Source organism: Chelonia mydas, chromosome 1 (genome assembly GCF_015237465.2).
Source record: "Chelonia mydas isolate rCheMyd1 chromosome 1, rCheMyd1.pri.v2, whole genome shotgun sequence".
NCBI lineage: Eukaryota > Metazoa > Chordata > Testudines > Cheloniidae > Chelonia > Chelonia mydas.
Genome location: NC_057849.1, coordinates 191937415 through 191962874, shown reverse-complemented (window position 1 = coordinate 191962874; position 25460 = coordinate 191937415). Strand labels below are relative to the sequence as shown.

Here is a 25460-nt window from a genome sequence, read left to right as displayed (position 1 = left end):
ATTCCTGCATAATAAATAAATCCCACGTTCAGCTACAGGACCTTTTAAATGCCAACTGATGTACTCATTGTCCTCAATCAAGAAAAGACCTCACACCTCCCCTGACTTCCTATGTAATTGTCATTTCCTTCTTGTTTTCTTAGCTCTGACTTTCTTTCAATTTATTCATAAGTAATTTCTTATAATAGATTGTATTCTTGTTACTTTCCTTCCATCTAGAATATTAAATTCCGTTCCTTTTTTTTTTAAGTGACCCTGAATTTCAGGTAGCAACAGAATAGCAGTCAGTTTTACACTATTGGTATGTTTAAACTGCAGCTAGGAGTGAGCCCCCCAACCCGGGTAGACAAACTTGTGCTAGCTTCGCATGAGCTACACACTAAAAATAGCAGTGTGGATGTTGCGGCTTGGGCTCTTAAACCCAGCTGACCCTCCTGGGTCTGAACTCAGGTGGCTAACCTGAATCTTCCCCCGAGGTGCAACATCCATGCAGGTATTTTTAGCTAGACCACTAGACCATCCTAGAGTGGACACTATTTCATTAGGAACTAGTCTGAGACCATCAACTCACTTCACATACAACTACTGCTCACGTGGTAATAGCTTTTGTCCAGGATAGAAAAGTAACCAGGATATGCAAATTACCAGTCTCCTGAACTACTCAATTAGATGCTTTAAAATAATAAAACCCAGATGAATATTGATTTATTCAGTTTTTCTCAGATATTGACAATCTGTAATGCACAAAAGACAAATGTGCTGATATGTTACATTGCTGAACACTGTGATATGCTCATTTATATTACACCAATTAAAGCACACAAGTGTCTATACATTTTAATAGCAACACTCCTAGCAACTCTACATCTTATTTTTCAAAGAATAACTGTGCAGAAATTGCTTGGTTTGTGGACAGTATCTGACTTCCCCTAATTCCATGCTTTTCTGTACATGTTCTTTGGTGCTCCATGAGGACCGCAATATAAGTGAAAAAAGGATGTTTTCCCATGAGCTTATTGGGACATTCTTAAACAATATGGGGGAATCAAACCACATCTAGAATCCAGTATATGGTCACTAATTTTTTCATCTGAACTGGGCAGAGTATACAATGTAGAATCTAGCCAAGGGGCTGTAGTAGAGAGCTCTGGGATATACGAAACCATGAGCAAAAGAGATCAGACTGGGCCTTTCAGTAGGCTTGATGTAATTGGCCTTGTGTTTGCACACACTATGTCCCCTTTATGTTGTGCTAGCTGCAAAAGGGAATTTAAAGCTGCTTTAAATGGCGGGGGGGGGGGGGGGATCCTGGCATGGGGGAATGCTTGGCTAGTTGAGAGCTGGCTATACTTGTTCTACACCACTCTCGCTCAATCCCTTTCTCTCCCAGTGTTAGGAGTCAGAGAGGCCCAGCCACAATGTGGAGTGCTGTAGCAATCCCTGGCTAGTGTACAAGGGATTTTTACAAGCTGGCACAATTTAGTGAAGTTCCAAAGCTGCTCTAAATGATGCTGGGGTTGGTGGAAAACTGCCCCCAGGCTTGGGGGGGGCGGGGCTTCAGATGGCTCTACAGTGTCTCCTGACCTAAGATGCACCCAGCACTTAATTCCATGCAGCTGAGGGTTCTGCCCATATCGTATTCTTGGCTTTTCTTCTCCTGGAACCCCACATTCGGTATATCTCCTGATGCCTCAAAGAAACACCAGAGATACAGTACAATGGCTTCTGGGTGCTACTGGGATATCTGCTTTTCCCTTTCCCCACCATTATCATCATCATCCGTTTATGGCAGCACCCACTATGTGTTAGACCTTCTTGAAACACTCAAGAAGGACAGTCCCTGCTCCAAGGAGCATGTAATTTGAAGAAAGAAGTTAAGGGAAGAAGAACAGCAAGTAGAGTTGGGCAGGAAATTATTTTCCCATCTCATGAGATTCTTTGAGATGTCAAACATCTTTCCTCTCCCAAATTGGGACAACAAGTTGAAATCTAAAAAATGTTCATGAACTAATAATGCGGGGGGAGGAGGAAAATCAGGTCAGTTGAAATGTTTCATTTTGATTATTTCAAAAAGTTTAGATTTTAACCTTTTAAACATTTACCTTTTTTGGTATAAATTAACTTAATTTTGAAACAAAAATAATTTTGAACCAAACCCAAAAACTTTTCCTTTCCAAAATGTTTTGATGTCCTGTTTTGACAATTTCAAATTCTTTTTAAATTGGGAGAGTTGTTGAAACCAACTCTTTACTGTGAACAGTTTTGATTTTGACTAATTAGCTTTTTCAAAAAAAAAAAAAAAGTTTTTGTTCAAAAATTCCAAAGTGGTTCTAATAACAAATAGGCACTTTTCCATTTTCTATAATTGCTGGAGTCTCTCTTGAGGTTTTTCATCTAAAGCTGTGAGGCTTCATGCAAACTATGTTTGTTTTTGGTTTGCCTGCCTTTATTACCTACACCAAGTTTCACGTTCATTTTGGACTCAAGCAAGCTACAAAACTCAATGTGAAACTAAGCTGAGCCCCTACATTGCTCATGGTTTTTAATTGAAATCATAGTCATTCTACATTTTCTCATAGACTATGATGAACCAAAACAAGATTCCGATTTTTGTCATAAAAGCAACACAAAAGAAATCAAGTTTTTCATTTTGGGTTTTGTTAATTAGTTTGAGTAATTGTAGTGCTGACTCAGGTTTACACTAAAGAAAGGTCTGACCTGTAAAATTCAGATATGGATCCAAAGGTCTCCAGAGTTTGGCAGTGTTCAGATCCTAGTTTTGTTTGCTTTTATCTTGGTTTAGCACTCCATTTTGTATAATCTTACAGTTTGAAAAAGGATATTTTACCTGCTATTTTTCATTGAAAGTAGAAAATTAAAATAATTTAAACTTTTTTTGTGTGTGCATGTGTCATCAAGTTATCCATTCCTATAGAATAAGGTATAATAAAACATGTAAAATAAATTAGTTTACTGAACACTTCCCCAGGGTTTTTATTGAACTGAACAATTTTCTGTGTGTGGGTCAAAACGTTAGATGTGTTTGGGGCCATATTCTGAAATTAGATGAAATTACAGAAAATAATACCTCTTGTATTTTGTGACGTACTATTTCAAAACTATTTATATAAATTGGTGAAAATTGATTCAAAATCCATCATCTACGGACATGTTTTAAAAGTTTAGAGGAAATCTAGTGCAAAACATGCATGTAAAATTCAGCTACTCGAGTGAGGAAAAACTGTTAACTATTGCTTTGTAAATTTCTATATATAGAGCCAGAGATTTTCAGAAATTTTTGTGGGTGTTTAAGATTTTAATGAGAGACAAAATGTCCCCATAGCTTACCAGTGAACAAAGACGATTCAAGCAAATATGGGTCCTCTTTGCCAATTCTTTCAGTTAGACCCTCGGAGTATGAGGTGAAAGATTCAGGTTATAATCTCTATAGCAATAGGGTAGAATCCCATTTACATTTTTTGTGAACCCTCTAGAGGAACTCACCATGTTCTGTGTTTTTGGAACCCCCCAGTATGTATGTAGCTAGGTTTTTGATATATATAGTTATTTGGGATCCAACAGTAACTATGTGGTTTGGTCGTATTGTTTTTATTGTGTAAAAAGCAAAAAAACCCAATATCCCCACTTCATCTGTGGCAAATTCACCTGCTCTCAGAGCTGCAGAGTAGTCTTTATGTGTTCAGTTCCTTGGTGCATGGAGGCGCTGAGGGGAAGAGTGGATGGACATTAAGAGGAAGGGCGAACTTGTAACCTGCCCAGCCGAGGTCAGTGATAGAGATGGCACATCCCAATTCAGCACAAAGCAGTTTGCCATGCAGTAGTAGCGTAGGTGCTGTAAACAGAACCCTGGTATTTCAGCCTGGCCCTAGGAGCCAGGGATCCCTTTTGGCCGCAGGTTTGGCAGCAGCATCTGAAAAGCAGGGATGGCTGAACTGCTTTTAGACAATAAGAATCTACCATCCTGTCATAAATATAAAGGGAAGGGTAACCACCTTTCTGTCCACAGTGCTATAAAATCCCTCCTGGCCAGAGGAAAAACCCTTTCACCTGTAAAGGGTTAAGAAGCTAAGATAACCTCGCTGGCACCTGACCAAAATGACCAATGAGGAGACAAGATACTTTCAAGGCTGGAGGGGGGACAAAGGGTCGGTCTGTCTGTGTGATGCTTTTGCCGGGAACAGATCAGGAATGCAGCTCAGAACTCCTGTAAAAAGTTAGTAAATAATCTAGCTAGAAATGCGTTAGATTTCTTTTGTTTAATAGCTGGTAAAATAGCTGTGCTGAATGGAATGTATATTCCTGGTTTTTTGTCTTTTTGTAACTTAAAGTTTTGCCTAGAGGGATTCTCTATGTTTTGAATCTGATTACCCTGTAAGGTATTTACCATCCTGATTTTTACAGAGGTGATTCTTTTACTTTAATTAAAATTCTTCTTTTAAGAACCTGATTGCTTTTTCATTGTTCTTAAGATCCAAGAGTTTGGGTCTGCATTCACCTGTACAAATTGGTGAGGATTTTTATCAAGCCTTCCCCAGGAAAGGGGGTGTAGGGCTTGGGGGGATATTTGGGGGGGGAAGACATCTCCAAGTGGGCTCTTTCCCTGTTCTTTGTTTAACACGCTTGGTGGTGGCAGCGTAGGGTTCAAGGACAAGGCAAAGTTTGTACCTTGAGGAAGTTTTTAACCTAAGCTGGTAAGAATAAGCTTAGGGGGTCTTTCCTGCAGGTCCCCACATCTGTACCCTAGATTTCAGAGTGGGGAAGGAACCTTGACACAGCCCAACACCTCATCTGACATTTTGACAATGGTAACTGTTTCCCCCTCCTTATTTGTTACTTTCAGATGCTCCTGTATTTCTTAGCTCCGGCCGGGACTGGAAGCAGAAGTAATAAAAATTGTTTGAAAAAGGCTGTTCTTGCTGCATACTTGGCCCAACAGATATCATTGAGCACCAGAAAAGCCTATTCTCATGAGAGTCGGAGCTCAATTTTACAGACCCAAGAAGTTCAGATGAAATGGGAAAGAGGGATTCTCCTTCGCAGCCTGGCCTTTGTATGTTGCAGTGTCAGCGTAAAGGCACCAGAAAAGTCCCTTAGGGGACTGTTCTTTTTGAGGTTCTCCTAGCACAATGGAAAGGTCATTTCTCAGTGGCTTTGTCAGCATCCATATGAAACCACAAAGTTTTGCTTGGTTTCATCACCAAAAATCTGCTCTTGCTCCTCTGCTTTCATTGTTTTTCAGAATTTTTTTGAAAACAAAATATAGAAGAGGCTACATCAGAACTGAAATTGCTCACAGAGGTTGTTGCAATAAATACATATCCGGGTATGCTGTATTGCTGGGATGTATGGTATTTGTCTTAGCATCAGGACATACACAATTAAGATATGAAACATTATAAATAGTCTACAGTTTGGCTAGATTCACTCTGGCCCAAATAAGAACAAATAGTATTGGCTTCAGTGGGATTTGCACCTACCTACACTAGTGCTGAATTTACTCAGTGCATTTCCTGATAGGATACAGCATATGTTGCCTACAAAATGTTTTCCGGGGAATGGATTGTATTGATTTTTACATTTCCTTGTGCTATAGTTCACATGGCGTGAAGCCCCTTAGATTTCTGTCTTTATAAACATGAAGTTTTGGCTGTCAAATGTTATTTGACAGGACAAATATTTACCTGAAGTAGCACTGGACATCTTACTAACTGTATCGTGGGAATAATCAATAATGTCTGGCTGAAATTCTAGCCTGTTAGCAGTTGATCCAAGAAATATCCCTTGACAGGGAATCCTGGACAGGATTTATCAATTTTTTTAATTACAAAAATGTTCATTTTTTCGTTTTGGTTTTTAGACATTTGTGTTCTGTGCACTTTTAATGCATATACTTTTCATATATATTAAGGTAATATTGAAAGATGCTCTCTTCTATTCTAGCTTCCCTAAGAACTGTGGACTAAATTTTTTCTCTGGGAAAATGGTTTAGCGGTTGCAGGGAAGAAAAGGGGTCCAGGAATGTGGATCTCTATCCCCATTTATACCACTTACTTGCCATGTGAGCTTGTGCAAATCAGTTTACCCATCTGTAAAAGGGCAAAGTAATCACTCTCTGCAGCATTGTGAGGCTTACCTAGTGTATGTGAGATCTTTAAATGAAAGGGAACATTTGCTTGAAAAATAGAAGTGGGTGAATAATTTGTGGATAAAAATCTATTTTGACAAGTAAGGCCCCTACACAGTGATCCTCTGTGATCCTCTTAGCCCATATGGACCCCCAATGAAGTCAGAGGTGCTGCATGGATCTGCAACCACACATGACGTAGTGTCAGGGTCTTTCTTCATGTTTTTTGTTTGTGAATTGCCTGTGAGCAGTTGATGATCATTCTTATTCAAGCCTCTTGTTGGGAGTCTTCAGTATCCAAAATTTTCATTTTTGCTGGGTAGTTTGGCTGGCATGCATGTCTTGTGGTATTGTTTCTGTTGCCTGATTGGAGGAGCATAGCTCTGAGGCGCAGGTTTCTGGGGCAAAATTTTCTTTCCTCAAATATTCTCTAATACTTGCTTAAAGGTTCATGTTTCTGGGAATATTCCTGCCAGTGAATTAGAACATTTTCTGAAACCCCCAAAGCCAGTACAATAATTTATTTAAACGCATAATCACATATATTTTATGAGGTGTTAGTCCAGCTCTAAAGCAAAGTATTATCATATCTTTCCTCCCACCCGTCCTGTATATAGGACTCCCTGTAGTTGTGAAATTCTAGTCGTGCCTCATGGTTGTTCTGCCTTTTCTCATGCTTTGGAATCTCTCTCCATAGTGCATTACCTGTTAAACTGTTCTCATATTCCAAACTCATGTATTAGAAATGGGCTGAAACTGCAGAGTTGGGACCCAGCTCTGAACTTCCCCCTCCAAATCGAAGGATTTCCATGTTCAGGTTTCTGGCTTGGATTGTTAGGTACAAGCTGTCAAATTTTAGACATTTGCATTCAAGTCTCAATGCTGACATTTCTGTGGACTTTTGTGAGGTTTGTGAAAATGCAGTTGCCACCGACAAAGATCTCTCTTTTTGCAACAAGACTGAGGGCAGCTACTATAATACAGTATGAATAAAAGGGCCTGCTTCTGTTCACACACTTGTTTTACTATATCGTAACTGCCAGTGCAGTTACTCCTCATTTACACTAGCGTAAGGGATATCAAAATTCGGCCTAATGTTTTATAAAGTGTAATCGAATATGATAACATTTCTATACCTTTTTAACCATTCCATCGAGTTTGATAGAGAATTATATCCCCATTCCACAGGATGATTGACAAAAAAAATCCTACAAAATGGATTGTTATTCTCTGTTAACTTCTTGTAAGCTGTTAGAGGAATATTTCTGGGATGAATCTTTTTTTTTTTTTTTTTTAAATTCTGTAGGACTTTATTGTAAGCATTGCTTGAGTAAGTCTGTTTCAGATCAGTCTGTCACTACAGGCTGCTTAGCCCACATGTTGTCAGTTGTAGAATCAAAGCTTTGCACAGCCGCAGATTTTGATCTTACTTAAACCAGTATAACTCCGTGGAGTTGCACCTGATTTACATCAATGTAAATGAAATTTGAATCAGTCCTCCTGTATATATGCTGCAGACTCATTTTTCTTTTGTTTGAAGTATATCATTTAAACATAGTCAAGACCTGTAATTAGCCTTTAACAATAGGTGAAAATGTTCATGACTGAACACATGAAATTAAAAAAAGGAATATTTTAGACACATAATCTCCAAAACAAATGATTTATTATCTACTTATCTCAAAGTAGTATTCAAATAATTATTTAGTAATATAGAAAATTTGAGTGAGAATTTTTAGTAACTAAGATGCTCAACGATCTTGACGCTTGGTAAAGATTAGGAGGGATTAAGATTTTAAAATTCTTTTAGCATTGTCACCATCCTGCTGAAAACACTAAGGATTCTCTAGGTGTAAATGCCTGAAAGAGAATATTAAAATAGGAAGAAATGATTAAAGGTAGTTAGATATGGAAGGCTGTAATTTAGCACAGTGAAGAACAGTGTATTGCCAGCATGTAGGTTACACTTTTAAAGCTGTAGACTCAATTTATCAGTGTAAATCCATGTTAATTAGATATGGGAGGGCATGGAAATATTTAGATAGTAGGATTAAGCTTTGTTTTTATTTCTGAGGCTCGATAAGCTCACAAGCCTAAAGACAGCTTATGTATGTCCAAAAGCAGATCTCCAAAGCAATTAAAGCACTTAAACTTTGTACATTTTTCTCTTTCCACAACTAATCTTGCTTCAGGTGAAACAAGCCTATATATAGGTATCCGTGTTTTGTATTGCCAATACCCAGGTATGATTTTCAGCCATAGTCTAGCATTGAGTTTATGGGCTTCTCTGAACAAACTTAAAATTTTTGTCCCTACTCCAGAATTTACAATGAACAATTTACAAAGCATGGTGGTTGTCTTTATTCTTTGCAATGGGTCTGCATGGGTGTAACAAAGAGTACCCACTTTAAAGTCACCTTTACATCCCCAGAGCAATGTAAAGGGACCTTCGTGTAAATGAGACTCAGGTCTATTAGTCCAACTTGTATAAAACTGGTATAAGAGTGGAGGATCAGTTTATAGGGTAATTTAACAACCCTATTTAATTTCTATACTTGAGTCCTACTTGTTTAATTTCTACTTAAAATCAATAGGGCTTACCCTTATGGATTTCTTTTTCTCAAAAGCAAACAAACAACAGAAATTAAATGTTAAAATCAATATTCATATTATTGATATTACAGCTAGTTGGAATATTTCCATCTAAATTTTTGTTTTAAAAAAGGGATGGAGGAGGGAAAATAAATCAGAAAAACATGCAAGATAGTTTAATGCCATTTTCCAAGCAATTTTACAAAAATGTTTAGGCTAAGGGTTAAATTAACTAAAAAATTATAATTAATGGTATCCTCTTCACTGTATGCATGATAATGAAGTCGTTTGTGGTATGATCAGATACAATTGTGTAATATAATATACAATTTTACAAATTTGGTATATATGTATATATATGAGTTAGCTTCACAGTAATGCAAAAATTAGACATACATCGGATGATTTTGAATCAATATAAATTAGGATATGCTTTGATGTTGCACTAATTTAAATGTAAATAAATATGTGCTGTACTTTATACATACATCACATACACTTTATGTGTATCTGTGTACATATACTGTTTTGCCAATATACAGTATTTGCCACAAAGCTCTAAACAACATGAAAATTGCTGGGTTTCATTTAAAATTCACCACTTGAAGATTGTGTGAAATCACACAGATTATAATTGAAGAAAATATTCATGTAAACCCATGTGAGGTGAAATTGCTAAATTTTGCACAGCTTTGCAAAAGATATCCTTCAAAATAATACCATAATCATCATCATTCTAAACATCAATCTCGTACTGAAATCAGCACTCAGGACTAATGTGTTGAGGTTAAGGACATTTACTAACAAGAATAGAAAAAAAGAACCTTTTAAACCAATTAACTTTTAAACCAATACCATTTTTATAAATATTATTTCAAATGTTAGTAATAAATCTGATAGAAAAACTGTGTTGAAGTATCAGTGAACAGTGTCTTACAGGATGTTTTGTTTTTCCATGTCTAGCAAGAATAATTCTGTCATCTCGTGCTCCTTCAATAAAGTTCCCAGCTATTGAGAAATTAAATGTAACATACAATATTTCTTTCTGTGTCAGTAGGATTTACGCAGTGATTATGGGATAACATGCTATGGTTGAGTTTTGCGTTGTCATCCCAGAAATTCTGTCAATCTTGGGAGCGTGCACTTTCTTTGTTTGTTACCTAAAACAGTATTACCACAGTCCCAGCACTTTCTGTTATTAGCACTAGGGTAACGTTGGGGAATTTCATTATTTGGTCAGAGAGGGGGGAAAATGCAGATTAAATCCTTAGACTTTTCAGCTTTGTTCGCCATCAGAAAATAGGGCCAACACCATCCTTACTCCTAGACTACAAGATTTATATGTAATGATTTTTATTTGGAGATAATTCTAATCTGAACCCATGTTTTGCTTCAGCGCTTGGGTGCAGAGTTTTGGTTCAGGCCTAGTGTAGGTTTTGTAAAAGTTCTAACTAGTCCTGTTAATCAGAAAGTTGGGAATTTGTCTGAATAATCATCTTGGTTGACTTGTGTTGCCTATGACAATCCACAGTATGGAGAGGTAGGATCCAGTGACCTAAGCATATGCCTGGAAGCTACTAGTTCCTGAGTTCTAAGCCCACGAGTCTTTCTGCAGTTTGGACAAATTTTCACTTAAATAGTCTGCCTTACTTTTCTCCATCTAAAGATGATGATGTCTGCCTAATAGGACTGTTGTGTGGCTAATTGTTTTTAGGCAATAAGCAATATACAAGTTGTATTTGTTAACCTGTAAATAATAATACACTTATGATGTCTTGAGAATGCTAAGGACTAGGTTATGGGAAGTCCCTGCTTGGGTGTGCAGGGTCAGTGTACTGCATAAGAAACTTCCCCCATCACTGCACAGCTGCTGAAGGGCTGCACAGAACATCAATCCCTGTGCTCTGGATTGCTTGCTCTTGCTAACCCCTGGAAGCAGGAATATTTTTGCTATCTGTCAGCTTAGTATATGAACCATGTGGGTGCTCAAGTGCATATAATTTCAGCTTCCTGCTGTGCTGTAATTTGCACATATAACCCTTTTTAGCATTAATGGGACTTAAATATGTACATGTTCTGTTCTCCTATATTTGCATGGGGATTGTCACAGGTAGCTCTCATTAATGGTAATGAGCCTTATCCATGTCCATTCTACCCATGCAGATAGGAAAATTTCCCTCTCCCCAGTTAAACTTAACACTTACGGAAATGTTCTGTAGAAGTTCAGAGGGTAATGACTATTCTTTAGAATTTTTCAGACAACCAATAGAATCTGTTAGCAGGAATGTAAAATTCTTATCGAAATTCTGTAGAAAGGATACTAAATTTTGCAGTTTTTAGAATAACTTTTACAGTAACTTATTACATTTCCATAGAACCCTGTTGGTTTCACCCCTTTTAAAATCTATAGGAGTTTTCCATAGATTTTAAAAAAGTTAGAAAATAGTGGGTTATTTTCTACACCTCATTAATGGGCTTTAATATGTAAACACTGATCTATGCTGAGAGATAAAATATTAATATAGTTGTTTCAGTCAGGTTTTGATGTAATGTCATTTTCTTGCTTCTGACTGTAAAGGAAGAATAGATTTAAGGAACTCCAGACAGACCTATAGGCTTTGAGTTTTTTTATTATTGAGGATGGTCAGGATGGGAATGTAAAACACATTAATAATATGTGGACTGGCTTGGTATGTTCTTTCCCTCAAAGATTTCTCATTCATTATGGGCTTGAACCTGTAAGGTACTGAGAACCATTGGGAATTTAATAGTGTTGATGGTACTCAGCCTCTCCTAGGATTAGGCTCATCTGAGAAAACTGAGGCTCTCTCATGTTTCAGGAACAGAACATAAAAGAAAAACCTTTTAACTAAGATGGCCTGAACACTTAGAAACTGCACAGGCTCCTCATGCAAGGCACCAAGATCATAACACGTTAATAAACAGAATCCATAGTGGAAAACACCAAAGAGAGAACAAATGGCTTGCCTATCTATACAAGATGAATGGGAAGAAGGAATAGTGCTCTAGAGAGAAAAAGATCATTAATGGCACTTTGCTGGCTCAAATTGGCGTACTGAATCTTTGACTTTGGCATCTTTTACCCTCTGCAGTTTACTCAAGTTCATTGAGACTCCTTCACATGGCTCATGCCTTATTAGTGAACCATAGAACTTTATTTTATTTTTGTGCTGAAAGCATAATAAATAGACACATTCTCTCTCCCTGCTCCCCCCCCACACACTCACCCCCCTTCATTATTTGGCAGTGTCAGTGTCTGGCTTTGACTTTAATATATATCCATATTTTCAATGATGCTTTGGATAGGTTTTCAAAAGAGAGTGTGCTTTCATCTCTTTAATGTCTTTTTATAAAAAGAGAAGACATCTATCAGCCTTTCTGTGGTTGTTAGCATTAGCGCCCCATACAGATGTACTGTGGAGTCCTTTCTGTTGCCACTCCCATCTGATAATCTCTGACAATTCTCTTTTATTTTCTTCTACATTGGTCTCAATTAGCATAAGGAGCCATGGCCTTGCTGAGTTGTTGGCACTTGGAGCTGCAGCACAAAGGTGAATTAGAGCTTGGGAACAATGGTACAATACTCAAATTATTATATTTTCTTTCAGGACCCTAATGGATACTGGGAGTCTTCAAGAAGGGTGAAGACTGGAGGGTTCTCCTTTGAAGGTGAGTACAAGGATCCACCCACGGCCCTCGGTAGCCTGACCCAAAGTTGGGTAAATATAATTGTAAGTTGGGACAGGTTCTTGTCCCAAAATCAGGCCCAGTAAGATTGTTGTAAAGTTATCATATAATTTGGGAACCCCGATGTGCAGAGGTGCAACACTCACACTATAAGAACTCTTTCTCTCTATATAAATATATGATTTATTAATAATTTAGATTATGCACTCACTCAAACTTAACAAAGCAGACAGAGATAATACAGAAAGTACATTTGGATGTCCATACTTACACCCTTATCTTTCATACTTAACCATTATCTTTCTCATCACTGTCATCGTCCTTATCTTCCCCGGTGGCCATCATTCTGGCCCCTCCCAAGGTCTACATCTTTCCAACCTATCTGCTGCCCCTGGGATGTTACTTTTATAGTTGGTTACACTGATGCTGCCATGACCAATGCATATTCAATAGAGGTCCTTATTTGTTTTTCCTCCTCTTAAGGTGTCCATATTCTATAGGTTGGTATGTGTATGATGTTACCCATTAGCATACACGTCAATTTGCTGTCACGGCAGCTTTGCGGTCAGAGGTCTTGTCCAGAACTTTCTGGGTGCTGGTGTATGTTCTGTGGGTGGCTGATGTCAGTATTCCCCCTCTGGCATACCACTTTCAGTTCACTATAACTTATGAGTTACTTAAGTTTAACTGCAAAAAGAAAAGGAGTACTTGTGGCACCTTAGAGACTAACAAATTTATTTGAGCATAAGCTTTCGTGAGCTATAGCTCACTTCATCGGATGCATACAGTGGAAAATACAGTGGGGAGATTTTATATACACAGAGAACATGAAACAATGGGTGTTACCATACACACTGTAACAAGAGTGATCAGGAAAGGTGAGCTATTAGCAGCAGGAGAGCGGGGGAACCTTTTGTAGTGATGATCAAGGTGGGCCATTTCCAGCAGTTGACAAGAATGTGTGAGGAACAGTAGGGGGGGGGAAATAAACAAGGGGAAATAGTTTTACTTTGTGTAACGACCACTTTGAGGTCTGTAATCGAGTGACCAAAGAGATTGAAGTGTTCTCCGACTGGTTTTTGAATGTTATAATTCTTGACATCTGATTTGTGTCCATTTATTCTTTTACGTAGCGACTGTCCAGTTTGGCCAATGTACATGGCAGAGGGGCATTGCTGGCACATGATGGCATACATCACATTGGTAGATGTGTAGATGAACGAGCCTCTGATAATGTGTCTGATGTGATTAGGCCCTATGATGGTGTTCCCTGAATAGATCTGTGGACACAGTTGGCAACGGGCTTTGTTGCAGGGATAGGTTCCTGGGTTAGTGGTTCTGTTGTGTGGTGTGTGGTTGCTGGTGAGTATTTGCTTCAGATGGGGGGCTGTCTGTAAGCAAGGACTGGCCTGTCTCCCAAGATCTGTGAGAGTGATGGGTCATCCTTCAGGATAGGTTGTAGATCCTTGATGATGCGTTGGAGAGGTTTTAGTTGGGAGCTGAAGGTGACGGCTAGTGGCGTTCTGTTATTTTCTTTGTTGGGCCTGTCCTGTAATAGGTAACTTCTGAGTACTTTTCTGGCTCTGTCAGTCTGTTTCTTCACTTCAGCAGGTGGGTATTGTAGTTGTAAGTTTATCTGTACCACAGGTTATAGGCCTCAAGCCTCACACTATCTACTAAAGCCAAATCTTACAGGATAAAAGCCTGTAGGTTCCTTGCATTTCTACTAAATATAATAAAGCAGGATAACAAAGCAATGAATATAATATAGGTAAGCTGGCCCACTGAGCTACACGTCCTTAGGATTTATGGGGCCCTACGCACTATTATTAAACGGGTGCCCCTATGCTCCATTGAAGGCGGTCTCCAGCCAGTACCGCTGACCCCAGTGTGTCGAGGTGACACAGCCACCACCCCTGCCCGCAGAACCCCTCCCCATTGCTGACACACACCGTGCTTTGTACGCAGCAGATGCTGTGGCAGTGGCTCAAGGCAGGCTTCGCGCTGTCAGATGGAGGCTGCATCTTGCCAGAGCCCACGGCCCTCCTGCAGCCCCTTGCCACTCCTGGCTCACCACGAGTATTTTGATAGGATAACCAAGCAGTAATAACAACAACAATAATACGTGTGTGTGTGACTGTGTGTTGGGGAACAGAGTATGTGTTGGGGAGTGTAAGACTGTCTGTCTCACACACACACACAATCTGTATTGGGGGACTGTGACTCATATGAGAGGCAGAGTGTAGGGGGGTGTGAGAGCCCGTCTGTGTGTGTGAGAGACTGTGTGTGTGTTAGGGAAGTATGAGAGACCGTGAGTGCACTGTCACTTTAAGTCCCCGCCCTCCGCTTCCCTCCCCGACTCACCTGGAAGTTTCGCCTTTCCTGTCCTGGCCCTGGCCTGGTCCCCGCCAGAGAGCAAGCGGCGCAGGCAGGGTCCAGGGCAGGACTCTGCTCCAGGCGGCTGTGGGGTGGGCTGCTGGGCCGCCAGTGACCAGCCGTGCCACTCTGGGCTCCCTGGGGCTGGGGTGGCGGCTGGAGCCCTCAGCCGGCCAGCTGACAAGGGAGGGGGAGGGGGCGGGGTTGGGGGCGGGGAGAAGCCCACCGGCCCAGCACGGGGGAGGGGCCGGAGAAGAGAGGATTCCAACCGCGGCCAGCGAGGGGAATGGTACCCCAAACTTTCCGGTGCCCTATGCAGCCGTGTATGCTGCTTATGCCTAGGGATGGCCCCTGGATCCACCATGCAAGGGTCATGGTATGAGCACTGAATATTTTAAAAATATAATTCAAACTTGCAAAATCCTGCTCATCTGCTACCCTGGCGAAAATGAATGTCATTTAGGGTGGGATTTTGAAAGCTGCCTAGGGGATTTGGATGCCTAATTTCCATTAGTTTTATAATAGGAACTGGGAATTTAAATCCATTAGGCAGCTTTGAAAATGCCACCCATAGTTTTTTAATTTTTTAATGTCCTCGTAACAAGGATTGGTGACTAAATTCGTATGCAGGCTGGTAAAAGTAACATACAAATAATTAAACCCAATACATTTAATACATAACCATGGTGCAATGTGGTATGCTGTCACAGTTGTTGTCTGTGTTGATTATGGAGAGTCTTGCTGTACAGTTTGTGAATTCTGGCTGTATTATGAAGCTGTTGTTATGAAATTGTTGTATCATGGAAAGTGTCTCGATCTCTATGTATCCCCCATTGCTGACAAGCCTTTGAGCACTTCTCAGCCAGACCAAGGGCAATAGCCAATTGTTAAGGCCTTACCTGGGGAGAGTAAAAAAAAATAACCTCATCCTAGGGAAATTCAGTTCTCTCCAACTTCCCTCAACAGGAGGCTGAGGGTCTAGAGAGTGGAAATTCCCTAAGCAGGAGGTTATAAAAGGACGCATGGGGGAGGACTCAGGGAGTCACATAGGGAAGTTTAGGCCAGGAGAAGGGAAGGGGACAGGCTGGCTAAGCTCAGGGAAGTTGAACTGGGGTGGGGGGAAACAAGGCTCCATTTTCAGAACACAAGCCGTGCATTGGAGCAGGAGGGCCCTGGATGGCTCCAGATGACCCTGACACCAGCCTAAAGAAGGCGCTGGAGTGTTGAGGAAACTGAGTCAAGGAAATGTGTGCATAATTTTTTGTATAGATTTGTATATTTCTTGTAGGGTTGCCAACTTTCTAATTGCAGAAAATCGAACACCCTTGCCCTTCCCCCTGTCCTGAGGCCCCGCCCCCACTCTCTCCCTCCTCCGTCGCTCGCTCTCCCCCACCCTCGTTCAGTCGCTCATTTTCACCAAGCTAGGGTAGGGGGTTGGGGTACGGGAGGGGGTGAGGGCTCTGGGGTGGGGCTCGAAATGCAGAGTTTGGGGTGCAGGATGGGGCTCTGGGCTGGGGCCAAGGAGTTCGGAGTGTGGGAGGGGGCTCCAGGCTGGTGTAGGGGGTTGGGGTATGGGAGGAGGTGAGGGCTCCAGCTGGGGATGTGGGCTTTGGGCTGGGGGCGAGGGGTTCAGCATGCAGGAGGGAGCTCAGCACTGGGGCACGAAGTTGGGGTGCCAAAAACCGGATGTCTGGCAAACCTAATTTCTCATGCTATTAAAAAAAGAGCAGTAGTGTTGTAGAAGCTGTGTGTTATGTACTACAGCTCTGTCACGCCCCCTTGAAGAGATAAACCAGAATGCTCACACCCAGGGGAGTGCTGGGAGAAGGTGTGTTTAAGCTATGGGGAAAGCCTTGAGTGGTCAGCAGTAGTTTTAAGGGCTGGTCAGGGGGGCTGTGTTATCTCAAACTCCTAAGATACCAGACAGAAGATTTGCATCTTGAGGCAAAACTGTGGATCTGCATGTAGCCTCTTCTTAATGTATATAAGAGTGGTTATGGTCAAAAGCATGACCATGTAAAAGAGAGTGGCAGTACCTTGGTACCATTTGGACTCTTGGAGCTTAAAACATTCAGGGTTTCAGCAATGGGATCCCCTCACAGCAGTCTGGTGAGTGGCCAAGAAGGGACACTCGACTGGACCTGTGACACAGTCTTTTGGATAAGACATCAAATTAAGGACCTCCTCCGGTCACTTAATATTCCTTGGGGCTTTTTGTAAAAGTAGTAGTATTAGCCTGTGTGTCTTGGCTAAATTCCAGCTCTACTAATTACATACTACCTCCCTAATTTTCCACTACCTCTTCAGTTATTAGATATGGCAAGCTTTTTCCCTTCCTGTTCCTGTTACAAACTGTAGTGTGTGCAGTTAAACATTTGCTGCATTTCATCCCAGAGTTGACTGCATTTCAGTGCTGGAAAGAGTAATGTGTATATTAAGATTTCTGTGTATGTTCATGTTTTGAAAAACACATCGGGGTCCTTCAGAATAAAATGTTCTGTATAAGGCCCTGTTCCAAATCAATGGAAAGACTCCCATGGACTTCAAAGGGTACTGGATTGGGTCAACCCCTAAATGTAGTAGTATTAAATGTTAAAAAATACCTCTACTTTTTCCAAGGCACAGAAAAGAAAATCTCTCAAACACAGACCCAAAGACACAATTAATTTATAAATAAATCTTATGTGAAGAGGGGTGGATGGCACAGCATACTTAGAAAAGTTAACGTCAACAGCATTTATTGACATTAGATTTGGCAAGAAAATAGGGTTAACTGAACCACCTTTTGAATCCTACTAGATGTATTAAGCTACATGTTTAACCAGAGCACAGCCACTTTTATGCACCCTCTAACCCCCAGAGCCCAGGGTTAGAGAGGGAGAAACAGCCTGATGCTGGGTCCTGGGCTTGTGTGGAGTTTCCTGCATGCTGCCTCCTTCCTTCAGGGCGTGCGGGAACTGTACCTACCGGGAACCCTCCAGCTCCTCTTCCCGGCAGTATCTTCTGTTTGCAAGCTGGGCTCTGCAGAGTCCAGAAGCCCCTAGTGGTGGCAAACAGGTCTGCAGCCCCTTTCTATGTGTGCGGGGAAGGAAATTCTGCGCAGAACATTAGTTTCTCTGCAAATTCTCCATTGCACAATAGCACAGAATTCCCCCAGGAGTAACATGACATAGCTATAAATTCTGTTCTGCAAACACTTACAGATACAAGTATCTTTGGGTTCAATGACAGTGATTGATAAAGCTTCAAAACACACCTGTGATATAGCTACCTTAAGCCTAGGAGTGAAATACTCACCCCATTGAAGTCAATGGGAGTTTTACCGTGGCTTCTTCAATTGGGCCAGGATTTCACACTAGCTCGTACAAGATACTGAGCACTCTCCACTTCCATTGAAATCAATGGGAATTCAGGGTACTCTATATGTTATAGGTTTGAGGCTAAAGTATCTTTCCAAAGGTCACCAAAGAAGTCAAAATGGAATCCCATGGCCAAATTTGCATCCAGTGTAACGGTTGTCTTCAGTGGAATGATACCAGGGATGAATTTGCTCTGCCCTTTACTCTAAATACTAAAATATTGTCTCATCTTCCCTAGAATCTTTGACATTCATGATGCTGTGTCTTTTATAACATCTTGTTGGTCTGACTTTACTTGACCTAGTTGTCCATGGAACCCTCTCTTACAGAGTGTCCAGGAAGCTCCTTCTCTGAGGAGTACATTTTTAGTACAACACCACAGCTGTGAGACACTTTCTGACATTAACACAGTTTCATATAAATGAATGCCAACGTTCCTGGCAAAAATAAGAGCCGGAATACTTGTTCCCATGAACTAGAGAAAAGACACATTTAGTTAAGGTTTAGTGCGAGCTTTTTTGCATTATTCATCCCTCTGCTGCTGCTCTAATAACAATGTACTGTACTACATTAAAAAAACCTGCATTAAAAGAATTTTACGGTTGTAAAGTAAAGTTAGGAAATGTCAGAATTAAGGTTACTATGCAACCTTAATTCAGCCCTCCTTGTGTGAATGCATTATGTTACAGTCTTTCATTGCATGATCACATGCTATTTTTTCCACAGGACTTCTGCTTCAGTCAGTGAATGGGTTATTGAATATTTTCTTTAATCCTCGTCTTTCAGTGTTGGGCCCCAAGTTGTCTTTACTGCATACCGTCCACATCCTGCACTGAATACAAAATTATTCATTTACTTATTGATGTTTCTGTGGTGCACTAACCATAGTTCTGGAATGTTTCACACATTAATTTATCTTTGTAATAACCTTGTGAGATTAGATGATGATGTTATCCCCATTTTACAGCTGGGTAACTGAGACACAGAGAGACTGAAGTCATTATTGTTAGAAGTGTCCACTAATTTTGACAAGTTTCAGAGTAGCAGCCGTGTTAGTCTCTATCCGCAAAAAGAACAGGAGTACTTGTGGCACCTTAGACACTAACAAATTTATTAGAGCATAAGCTTTCATGGGCTGCAGCCCACTTCATTGGATGCATAGAATTGAACATATAGTAAGAAGATATATGTACACATACAGAGAAGGTGGAAGTTGCCATACAAACTATGAGAGGCTAATTAATTAAGATGAGCTATTATCAGCAGAAGAAAAAAACTTTTGTAGTGATAATCAAGATAGCTCATTTAGACCGTTGACAAGAAGGTGTGAGGATACTTAACATAGGGAAATAGATTCAATATGTGTAATTTTGAGTGCTCAACCTGAGACACCAAAGCACTGATTTTTCAGACTACCGAGCATTTTTATAGCAATGAATATGTTCAAAAAAGATCTCTGCTTCACTGATGATATTGACCTGACTGGATCATCACAAGAAGCGGTAACATTACTACAAGGGACGCTAAACATCACTTGGAGATCCAACATAGAATTGGACTTGCAACTGCTGCTCTAGCAACGCTCAGCCTGATGATTCTGTTCTTTACTAAAGTTTCAATTTGCCTAGTACTGAAGTTAGGCTTACCAACTTGTAATTGTCAGGATTCCCTCTGGAGTCTTTTTGAAAAATTGGCATTACATTAGCTATCCTCCAGTCATCTGGAGGAGGATTTCAGTGATAAGTTACTTACCACTGTAAGTAGTCCTGCAATTTCATATCTACATCCTTCAGAACTCTTGGGTGAGTACCATCCGGTAGTGATGACTCATTATTGTTAAATTATCAATTTGTTCCAAAATCTCCTCTATTTGACACCTCAATCTGAAACAGTTCCTCAGATTTGTTGCCTAAAAAGAGTGGCTCAGGTGTGGGAATCTCTTCAACATAAAGTGTGCTACTTTAGCACCTCGATTTTCCAGTGGCCTCCTGACTGGTTGGCAGGCTTTATGCTTGTGATATACTTTAAAAAATGCTGTTAGTTTTTGAGTCCTTAGCTAGTTGCTCTTCAAATTCTTTCTTGGCCTGCCTCATTCTACTTTTACACTTGACTGGCCACAGTTTATGATCCTTTCTATTTTCCTCAGTAGGATTTGACTTCCAATTTTTAGAGGATGCCTTTTGGCCTCTAACTGCCCCTTTTACTCTGCTGTTTAGCCATGGTGCCATTTTTTGATACTGTTCCTGTTTTTTGTTTGTTGTTTGTTTGTCTGGTTTTTTTGCTTGAGACTTACATTTAGTCTGAGCCTCTATTATGGCACCTTTAAACCATTTTCATGCACTTTGCAGGTATTTGCATGTGATGGTTCCTTTTAATTTCGATTTAACTTACTTCCTCGTTTTTTGCAGTCTCCTTTTTGAAGTTAAATGTTACTGTGTTGTGTTTCTTTGGCTTTTCTTCTCCCTTACAAGGATGTTAAATTTAATTACACTATGGTTGCTATTGCCAAGCAGTTCAGCTATAATCACCTCTTGGACCAGATCCTGTACACCACCTAGGGCTACATCAAGAATTGCCTCTCCCCTTGTGGGTTCCAGGACAAGCTGTTGCAAGAAGCAGTCATTAATAGTGTCTATTAATGCATCTCATCATGAGGTGACATGTACCCAGTCAGTAAGAGGACGGTTGAATTCCGCCACTGTTGTTGTGTTTTCTGCCTTTGTAGGCTCTCTAATCTCTCTCTGCATTTCACAATCACCATCCTTGTCAGGTGGTCAGAAGTATTTTCGTACTGCTGCACCCTGTTGTTCAAGCATGGAATTTCTATCCATCGATCCTGTGGTACCGTTTGATTCATTTAAGATTTTTACTTTATTTGACTGTATGCTTTCTTTCACATATAGTGCCACTCCCCCACCAATGCGACCTACTCTGTCATTTTTATATATTGATATCCCAAATTTGGGCCTTTAGATCCATAGCACAGACCGCTAACACTTTTGAAGTAATGGAGTAACTGCTAGCAGTAGTAGGTTGTTGTCCTCAATATGGATCAGTCACTACAGGTGCCATGAGACACATACTTTGCCTGAGCGTTTCACAGCTATTTGCTAATAGTGTGTGTCTTTACCACTCTGCTCCCTTGTTACTCCCCATCAGACCCCAGAACCTGTCCCCCTTCTCCTCTGCTCCTATCCCTTCCCTCAGTTTGTGCACCCTTGCCCTCTAGTCCTATCTCCCTGGTTCTTGTCCCCCACCCCTCTCTTCTCCTGTACAATCTTCTGATTTCTTTCCCCTCCCCCTCTGCACCTATCTACCCCCTGCCTACAACTTCCCGCTTCTTCTTCTGCTCCTATCTAGCCCCATCCCTTGGTGGCTATCCCCCTCTTCCTCTATGCATATATAGTCCTCTGCCTTCTCTCCTCCTGTCCACTTCCCCAGTGGCTCCTGCCACCTCCTCTCTATTCCTATCGCCTCTGTTCCTACCCACTCACCCCACACCAGCTCCTGCTGCCTTCCCTCTTTGTTACCCCCCGCAACCCATCCCCTTCCGTGCCTCCTTATCTGCTGGCTCCTGCAACTCCCCTCTCTTTCTGTGCACTTCCTTCGCACTGTGAGCAATAATTTCTTTTAGTTGCTTCCAATGACCCCTTAGTAATAGACTGTAGGAAATATATTTCAGCCAAAGCCCCATGTTGAGTTAATTTATATTGTATGTCATTGTTACCTGTAGAGCAATCTTTATTTATTAGTATTCTTATTTTGAATTATTTTCAGACAGGTCTGAGATTTTTGTTTTTATAGCCTGTCAGAGCCTAAAGCAGTTGAACATTTGAGAATGGCAAGATTTTCTTAAATCTTTAAGTGGCCTTACTTTTATATTAGCCACTGGTTTCTTCTCAAACATGATTTATTTCTGCATAACCATGGTATAAACCAAAGTAAACATGATGATGCTCAAAACCTGTGCGTCTATTACCTATATCTGACATTACTCCAATGTAGTGAGCATCAGCATTCAGAGATGGGCTCATGCTGCAGTGTAGATGGTCTAGATTCAGATTTTGATTTGTCCTGTTATAAAGATAGAGGATGCCCCATTTGCCACACCCCCCACCTTCAAAAAAGTGGATTTCTTCCGACTCGAGGATGTTTAGTGCCAACATTTTAGTCAGGGCCCTCTCTAGTGAATAGTGTCTTTCCAACAAATAGAGCTTCTATGAAAGGTAGTTCCATAAAAGACCTCACCGAGTAGGCCAGTGTTGTCACAATTGAAAGCAGTTGTGCCTTAGAAATATTTCCTTCTGGGTGTTTTGCTTCTAGAATTTACATTAAAATATTAGTGTGGTATATATTTGTCTAATAATTTATCATTGTTATAGAGAGAGCTGCTCTAAGTGGCATATCCTGTAACTGGTGTTCTGCAAACCTTTGGCTATTAGTTCATAAATATAGAGCTTCTTTGCATAACACCATGTATTAGTTTCTATAGTTCAGCATATCTGTGGGAACTGTTCCTATAGTCCCGGAATTTGGGGGAATGCCAGTGGATACTACAGTCTCATTCCTACTTCTGTCCTGACTATAATTCATACATATTTACTGCTGCATTTATTTTTTTTATTTTACTTTATTTTGTCAATTAAGAATCATACTTTACAAATGATTGGCCTCTCAGTAACCACTGTGAAAAAGAATTGCTTGGGCATGCAAGGATGCTTTATTTTATCAGCCAGTTAATATTACTTGAAAAGTCCACGGCTATATCCATAAAAATTGCACTATAATAAAATCACTTTGAAAGTAGGTTTAGAGGAACAGACTGAGCCCTTTGGTCCCAATTCAACAAGGTACTTATGAATTTTTTTTGGAGAGATAAATGAGTGAACATACAGCAAACCAGATTTCCAAATGGAATATTTTAGTCATATGTATTTATTTTTTCTCCTCTAATCCATCCCCAAATATCCCAGAACACTAGTCTGTGTTATGGACTGTGCCCAATAAAATTCTATTTTAAATTTAAATAAATAAATCAATTTGAGCCATAGCAATGTAGTTATGGCAACAGCAAAAACATTTGAGACCCCTACCGCCTGGAAGGAGGGGTGAGGGGAAATGTTATCTTATATTTTTCATATTTGCTAAAAGCAATTTGCTGTCAGGCTGAATTACCCCTCTCCTTATTTTTAAAGCAAGTATGAGCCCAGAGAGAGAATTTTTTTTATAGTTGAGTTATAATCTCTCAAAAATAATGGTTTATTAGGGAAATGTTGACAGACCCTTAACTTGAGTGGTGTGACTGGTGCTGCTACAATAATATTATGCTTTTGCAATGTTCCTGGTAATCATTTCTCAAATATCATCTCTAACTTCAATGTCAGCACATTTGCTCTGAAATACAGAGGCAGCATGATTGTTCTTGACATTCTTAAAAATGAATGGCTAAGAATTGATTCTTAATATCTTTTGAGTGAGATGTAAAACCAAAGCCTTCACCACTTGTGGTCATTAAACATTTCACTTTCCATTTTTCCATTGCACTTTTTGTAAGAGGAGAGGTACAAACAATGGTATCCTGGCCAACTTTCAAACAGGCCACATGAGTTCCTTGGATTCCCTTTGTAGTTTCCATTGTATATGGTATTCTTCATTTCTTGTCCTAATCTGTCATAGGTGCTGTTAAATTGTCAAATACTACCCCTGAGGTGGCTGCATTTCAGTGGTGAGTGAACGGATTCTTACATGAATATCTTACCTACCTCACAAGGGTTTTCTGTGGCTTCATTACTTTATATTTGTAAAGCAGTTTTATGCTAAGTAGCACAACCATTTTACCATTGTAAAAATGTGCTTTTGCCTGTGTCAGATAAATGATAGGATTGTGGGATTGTTCTGGTACAGACTTTGAATAAGATCTAAACGTTGTTAGAGAAATAAAAATTGCACCTCAATCTGGGAAACATGTTTTAGGAGATTAGAGGACATTTTCATATGGTAAAAAATAATTCTACGTACTATCAACACATTAAGCTTTTGATACAAAAAATGAAAGGTCCTGTCTTGGATCCCAATCCTGTGAAAACTTATTTTGTGCTTAATTTTAAACACGGGAGTGTTCCCATTGACCTCAGGGCCTTCATTTGTACTTATGCAATGACAACATTAATTTTTTTAAAGTAAAAATAAATAAACCATTTTATGACCAGGTTTTATGCCTATCTCAGAGACCCGGTAAGCGTTAAAGTGGAAAAGAGGGGGCTAGCAAAGGGTATTTAAATTAATAGTTATGATGACTTGTGGAAAATTAATAATAGAAATTTAATAAACACATAGTTTGGTAATGTTTATGGTGGGCAGAAAAAGGAATTTTGGTAAAATAGAAGAATAAATCTCCTTAAACAAATAGATGTTGTAACTGTTGAAAAGCTATTTGCTCTCATGAAATATATCTATAATATTCTCCCAAATTTAGGATAAAGAAATTGAGCATCTTCTCAAATAGTTCAGAGAACCCCCAGACCTGTTGTCACTAGTTTACCTTTCCAGGCATAGGTAAAGACCAGGATTTCAGCCCAATTCTACAAAGACTTCTACCCATAGTTGACTTTCTTGATGTCAGTAGTTCTACTCACAGTGTGTAAAGTTGGCAAATCTTTGTAGGATTGAGGCCTTACTGTGGATTTGATTATTTTTGTTGGTTTATTTATTTTTTGTTTTGTACCCCTCCATAATCATTAAGGAACGTAGTTTAGTTAATCTTAAAGTTCTGTTGTTCTCCAAAAGGAATAAGTCATGAATGGATTTCACAGGCTTCAGTGCATTGATTGGTATGCTATTGGGATTTCTTTCATGACTCTCAGTGCTTGTTATCACATTGTATTTTTAATATGAATTAGTTTAATCCATGAAAAATAAATACATGAAATAAATTAAAACACCTTTAGACACCTTTAAAACACCTTTATCTCTTTAGATGACAGGCATTGTAGAAATGCATGGAGTGATTACTATTTTTATTTCATAGAGCATATTTTCAACACTTGACAAATAATAAATAAAACCATAATTAATAATGCGGTGTTAGTTTAGCACTTGTGAAAAGTTTTGTCCGTGCTAACAACACTGCCTTCTGTAATTCTCCCAAGCAGCTTTTTCCAACCTATTGACCTGGTCCTGCAACCACTGTTCACCTGAGTAATTCTCACTCCTGCAAATAGCCCATTGAGTTCAATTTCCCCTGCTGTTTTTTGGATGATCTTCTGTGAGCAAACAGTGCC

The 25460-nt window shown here is 39.9% G+C and overlaps 1 long non-coding RNA gene across 2 annotated transcripts in view; it reads left to right on the top strand.

The window, feature by feature from the left end:
* The window catches only part of LOC122464146, a 395100-nt gene that overhangs the window by 221605 nt on the left and 148035 nt on the right, over positions 1-25460 (top strand). For both annotated transcript variants that reach the window (XR_006288066.1, XR_006288065.1), the window contains exon 2: positions 12367-12489. This is a non-coding gene — a long non-coding RNA (uncharacterized LOC122464146). The remainder of the gene's footprint in view (positions 1-12366; positions 12490-25460) is intronic.